Genomic DNA, 6,873 nt, shown 5'->3' on the forward strand with positions numbered 1-6,873 from the left:
GTGTGAAGTCATGTGACCGTGCTGTAGTTCCTTTATAGCCCAACATTAGCCTCCTGTAGCTTAGCGGTTGTGACGTGAAGTCATGTGACCGTGCTGTAGTTCTTTTATAGCCCAACATTAGCCACCTTTAGCTTAGCGGTGGTGGCGTGAAGTCATGTGACCGTGCTGTAGTTCCTTTATAGCCCAACATTAGCCGCCTTTAGCTTAGCGGTGGTGGTGTGAAGTCATGTGACCATGCTGTAGTTCCTTTATAGCCCAACATTAGCCTCCTGTAGCTTAGCGGTGGTGACGTGAAGTCATGTGACCGTGCTGTAGTTCCTTTATAGCCCAACATTAGCCGCCTTTAGCTTAGCGGTGGTGGTGTGAAGTCATGTGACCGTGCTGTAGTTCCTTTATAGCCCAACATTAGCCTCCTGTAGCTTAGCGGTTGTGACGTGAAGTCATGTGACCGTGCTGTAGTTCTTTTATAGCCCAACATTAGCCACCTTTAGCTTAGCGGTGGTGGCGTGAAGTCATGTGACCGTGCTGTAGTTCCTTTATAGCCCAACATTAGCCGCCTTTAGCTTAGCGGTGGTGGTGTGAAGTCATGTGACCGTGCTGTAGTTCCTTTATAGTGCATGGCCTCAGATCTACTTCATATAGTAAACACATCTCTTCACTCAGGTATTTTTCCAGAGGCCCTGAAAACTGCAGTCATTAAACCGCTCTTAAAAAAGAATAATCTAGATGCCTCAGTAATGAACAATTACAGGCCAATATCAAACATTCATTGAAAAAGTAGTATTTCAACAGTTGAGTAACTTCTTGCATTTAAATAACTGTTTGGATGTGTTCCAGTCAGGATTTCGTCCAAACCACAGCACTGAGACTGCTCTTGTAAAGGTCTTCAATGACATCCACTTAAACACAGACAGTGGCAGAACTTCAGTGTTAGTATTATTAGATCTCAGTGCTGCATTTGACACTGTTGACCACAACATATTACTAGACCGACTAGAAAACTGGGTGGGACTTTCGGCAACAGTTCTAAATTGGTTTGAGTCCTACTTAAAGGACAGAAAAAACTTTATTTCTATAGGTAAATACACATCTGAGTTGACAAATATGACATGTGGGGTACCTCAAGGCTCCATCTTGGGGCCTCTTCTCTTTAACATCTACATGCTACCACTGGCTCAGATAATGAAAAACAACAAAATAAGTTACCATAGCTATGCGGATGACACACAAATTTACGTAACAATTTCACCAGGAGATTATGCTCCAATTCAAACACTGAGTAAGTGCATTGAACAAATCAATGACTGGATGTGTCAGAACTTTCTCCAATTAAACAAAGATAAAACTGAGGTAATGGTTTTTGGAGCCAAGGCAGAACGTATAAAAGTTAGCGCTGAGCTTCAGTCTGCAATGTTCAAAACAACAGATAAAGCCAGAAATCTAGGTGTAGTCATGGACTCTGACCTGAGTTTCAACAGTCACATTAAAACAGTTACTAAATCAGCCTACTATCACCTAAAGAACATATCTAGGATTAAAGGACTAATGTCACAGCAGGATTTGGAAAAACTTGTCCATGCTTTTATCTTCAGTAGACTCGACTACTGCAATGGTGTCTTTACAGGCCTCACTAAAAAATCTATTAGAAAGCTGCAGCTAATTCAGAACGCCGCTGCTCGAGTACTCACTAACCCTAAGAAAGTGGATCACATCACTCCAGTTCTGAAGTCTTTACACTGGCTTCCTGTGTGTCAAAGAATAGATTTCAAAATAGTGTTGCTGGTTTATAAAGCTTTGAATGGTTTAGGCCCAAAATACATGTCTGACCTACTGCTAAATTATGAACCATCCAGAACCCTCAGGTCTTCAGGGACTGGTCAGCTTTCTGTCCCCAGAGTCAGAACTAAACATGGAGAAGCAGCATTCAGTTATTATGCTCCGAATATCTGGAACAAACTCCCAGAAACCTGCAGGTCCGCTGCAACTCTTACTACTTTTAAATCCAGGCTGAAGACTTTTCTTTTTGCCGCTGCTTTTAATTGAACTATTCACATCTTAAACTGCACTGTAACTTTTAACTTTTATCCATGTATTTTTTCTTTTAATGTTTATTTTATTATCTTTCCTTTTTAATGACTGATTTTAAATGCCATTTTTAAAATGTCTTCCATTTTTGTAAAGCACTTTGAATTACCTTGTGTTGAAAGGTGCTATATAAATAAACTTGCCTTGCCTGCCTTGCCTTGCCTTGCCTTGCCTATAGCCCAACATTAGCCTCCTGTAGCTTAGCGGTTGTGACGTGAAGTCATGTGACCGTGCTGTAGTTCCTTTATAGCCCAACATTAGCCTCCTTTAGCTTAGCGGTGGTGACATGAAGTCATGTGACCCAACACAGTCTCACGGCATTTCGTGTTATAGTCACAAAATTAATCTATTGATTCGTGTTCACCAACACGATTTCGCAAATTTGAAGGAAAAAGAGATAAAAAAATACAGATTTCAGTATTCTGACACAGAACGATTTTAGATTCGTGCTTGCACCGAATAATAACAAATTAGAAGGAACAAAAGATAAAAAAATTAAAGATTTCAGTATTCTGAGGCTCTGAGCCCCATTTATTTTCCTCGCGGACGGCAAAAAAACTCAGACATTATACTATTTAAAATAAAAAGGTTAGGCTTAGGGTAAGATATTGAGTAAGAAAATGTTTTTATGAACCACACAGCTTCCGGTCTTCCAAGACCCGAATGGACAAAAAGACGTGGTGCAGGCACGAAACACACTACCAATAGAAATACATTGCTTTTAAAATCGTTCTGTGTGACACGAAACAAATGCTAAAATCGTGTTGGTGAACACGAATCAATAGATCAAATTAATTTTGTGACTATAACACGAAATGCCGTGAGACTGGGTTGTGTGACCGTGCTGTAGTTCCTTTATAGCCTAAATTTGCTTTTTTTACTCCAGAAATCATTAAGTGGAGATTATCCTGTTTACCACAACGCTTATTTTCTGCAATATTCTCAAATATAATGGAAAAATCCCGTAGCTTATTATTCAGGTAGCCATTGCGATGCTATCTTTCGGGTTAACCGACAAAATATGTCATGTCTACACTTCTCTGCACTTTAATAAAGCAGCTCTCTGGGACCTCTCACAGTTGATGTGTCACACCGCTCTCTTTCATCAGAGTGTGATAAATGGCAAGGTGGGGTTTCCAGGTGGGCAGAGTTGAACATTTAAATGCCAGCCGGTCAGCAGAGATGCTTATCACCTGACCGAGGAAACAAAGAACAAAGGGTGGTGCTCTCAACATGGGGGACTGAAAATCCCCTTCTCCTTCTGCATGAAGTCATCCAGGGAGCGTTTCACCGCTGATGTCATGCAGCAATTGTATTTCATCTGCAGATCAACAAAGAAAACTCACTGCAGGGCTGCACTCATGAAGAGCAGATAACTTACAATAGGACGTAAGCACTTAATTTTTCTGTTTTCCTAAGAACTCCCAATCATTTTCGGGGAAGTTTCATGGGAAGAACAATGAGGTATGGGGACTGCCTACAGACTGAGGAAACAAACGGTTCCTTTTGAAGTAAATATGAATTCATTATTAAGAGGCCCTATACGATTTTCTGGGTTTTCCCTCTCCTTTAGTTCTACAGGTTGTTGTGCATGTAAATGGACGAACAATAGAAGACCATTTGTACTTTTACTTAAAGAGGCCCTACTCTGCTTTTGCGGGTTTCCATGTGGGTTTTATATATATATATAGATTTTTGTGCATGTAAATGGTCTGTAAAGGCTACAATTCCTTGGGTTCCCTCCAGAGGGAGTTGCTCTCCCACACACTCCCCCTCCTTCATTTACTTATGTAACATAGTGACATCACTATGTAACACTCGTGCTCCTATAGAGAACCGCAGTGACGCGTCCTAAAAAAGATTTATGATTTTCTAATCATAAATCTAGTCGCCAGAAGCAAAATGCTAACGTTATGCTATAAACGAACTACAGCAGGGTCGCTGCTTCAACGTCACGCCAACTTAAGATTCATATTCAAACATACAGATTCAAAATGGTACAAGTTGAAGTGTTTGTTTGAACACTTTGCAGGAGGCAGGTACTTGCTTTCAAGCAGAACAGGGCAAACAAACTTAGAGGGGTGTTTACGTGTTCGGTGTAATGACGTACAACGGCCTGGACAACTTCTGTAGTCCTATTCAGCCACATGTTAACAACCATCGATTTTCAGACACGTAAACTCTTCAAAAATCACCAGCGGGGTCACTGCTGATGTATTTAATGTCGTAGAACAAAACGTGATCTGTCTCTTCAATTTGTGTCAAACACAGACCTTATTTCCAGCTATTTTCCAAAATCCTATGGAGAAATCCCATTGCTTTTTGTCGAAGGAACCGGACGTGGTAAAATGCTAACTTACTTCCGGGTTTTAGGACGCGTCACTGCGGTTCTCTATTGGCTAGTGCTCCAACACAGTATACCTGATATAGGCTAAGGGACGGGACATCTCTAAGCGGTTGACCAATCACAACAGAGCCGGCCAGCTAACCAATCAGAGCAGACTGGGCTCTGGTTTCAGACAGAGGGTGAAAAGAGGTGCTGCAGCACAGGCACTATGAGAAAAATAAAGAGCTTTTTGAACATTAAAGCATGGAGACATGTCACAGTAGAGACACTACATACTGATATACACCTGAACATCAGCAGGAGAGGACTCTTTAAAGTAGAGACACTACATACTGATATACACCTGAACATCAGCAGGAGAGGACTCTTTAAAGTAGAGACACTACATACTGATATACACCTGAACATCAGCAGGAGAGGACTCTTTAAAGTAGAGACACTACATACTGATATACACCTGAACATCAGCAGGAGAGAACTCTTTAAAGTAGAGACACTACATACTGATATACACCTGAACATCAGCTGGAGAGGACTCTTTAAAGTAGAGACACTACATACTGATATACACCTGAACATCAGCAGGAGAGGACTCTTTAAAGTAGAGACATTACATACTGATATACACCTGAACATCAGCAGGAGAGGACTCTTTAAAGTAGAGACACTACATACTGATATATAAACCTGAAAATGTGCAGAATGGGGCCCTTTAATCGAAGAAGTTAGGTAGAAATCCAAGAAAATGTGTTTTGTGTAACTTCTTTGGACCTCTCACCAATTTTGTGTCTTTTGAAGTTTGCTCACCCATTTTAAAACAGTATGTTAAATGTTTATTATTCACTCCTCTTGTAAAGATTCAGTGTGAACAGGAACCAGACAAGAAACAAAATGTGTTTCTTCCCGACTAAACAAATCAAACTACAGATGGTAAACAGACTCTTAAGTTAAACTATTTATTTACTTTATCTGAGATAGTTTCACTTTAGAGCAGCTCTCTATTTCAGGAATGCTGCTCCACACACACATCACACTTTGAAGTCTAATCTTTTTGAGCGATTACGCTGCTAAAATTCGCCACAGAGGAAGTAATGAGAGGGTTTCAACGTTTTTGTCAGACGTCAACAATACACATGTATGAATGAATGTAAACATCATTTCACTGGACAGCTTGAAAGGCTCCGCTGGATTTAAGGTTTTTGCGAAAATGATTAAGAACAATCTCAAACAATCAGGGTGTGCACATTAAATCAGTGAACCAGGAAAAGTAATACACAGCTAAACAAATACATATGATCCAATCAAAAAAGCCTTCTGAGTAAAGGATGCAGGGAGCTTAGAAGAGGATCCAGGGTGTGAGCAAAAAGGATGAGCCAAGGTGGAAAAATATCCAAAATATCAAAACAAAATGAAATGAAGCGAAGCGAAGCAAAAAAGGGGCAAATTAGTTTATTTCCTGTTTGGTGCAGAACCAGTTTGTATAATGTGTTTCTGGTAGCAGGTGCACGAGGAGAAGCTGGTATCATGTAATCAGTCAGTCAGTAGCCAATAATACTCAATGGAAATTGAAATAACCCTGTTTAATACTGACAAAATACCTTTCTTTTAAACAAACACACACACACACACACACACACACACACACACACACACACACACACACACACACACACACATCAGCAGGAGAGGACTCTTTAAAGTAGAGACACTACATACTGATATACCACTGAACATCAGCAGGAGAGGACTCTTTAAAGTAGAGACACTACATACTGATATACACCTGAACATCAGCAGGAGAGGACTCTTTAAAGTAGAGATACTATATACTGATATACACCTGAACATCAGCAGGAGAGGACTCTTTAAAGTAGAGACACTACATACTGATATACACCTGAACATCAGCAGGAGAGGACTCTTTAAAGTAGAGACACTACATACTGATATACACCTGAACATCAGCAGGAGAGAACTCTTTAAAGTAGAGACGCTACATACTGATATACACCTGAACATCAGCAGGAGAGGACTCTTTAAAGTAGAGACACTACATACTGATATACACCTGAACATCAGCAGGAGAGGACTCTTTAAAGTAGAGACACTACATACTGATATACACCTGAATATCAGCAGGAGAGGACTCTTTAATTTATCATTGGAAACGTTATTCTTTTTATCAAATGCATTGTTTAACTATTGATGCATTTCTCCTTTGATCATGTACAGCTGATCTTCTGCGCTAATAATACAAATAATATGTATTACACATATGTGTAATGTCCAACTATTTCCACTTTCAATAGAATAAGAGATTCACCAAAAAGAAATAAAAACACTCCGGACCTTTAAGAAACTACCTAAACTAGCTGTTTTTTTTAGGTACCTATAGAAAATTACCACCTCTCATTAGATGCACATTACATTTTATAATTCGA

This window comes from Trematomus bernacchii, unplaced genomic scaffold, assembly GCF_902827165.1.
Source record: "Trematomus bernacchii unplaced genomic scaffold, fTreBer1.1, whole genome shotgun sequence".
Lineage (NCBI taxonomy): Eukaryota > Metazoa > Chordata > Actinopteri > Perciformes > Nototheniidae > Trematomus > Trematomus bernacchii.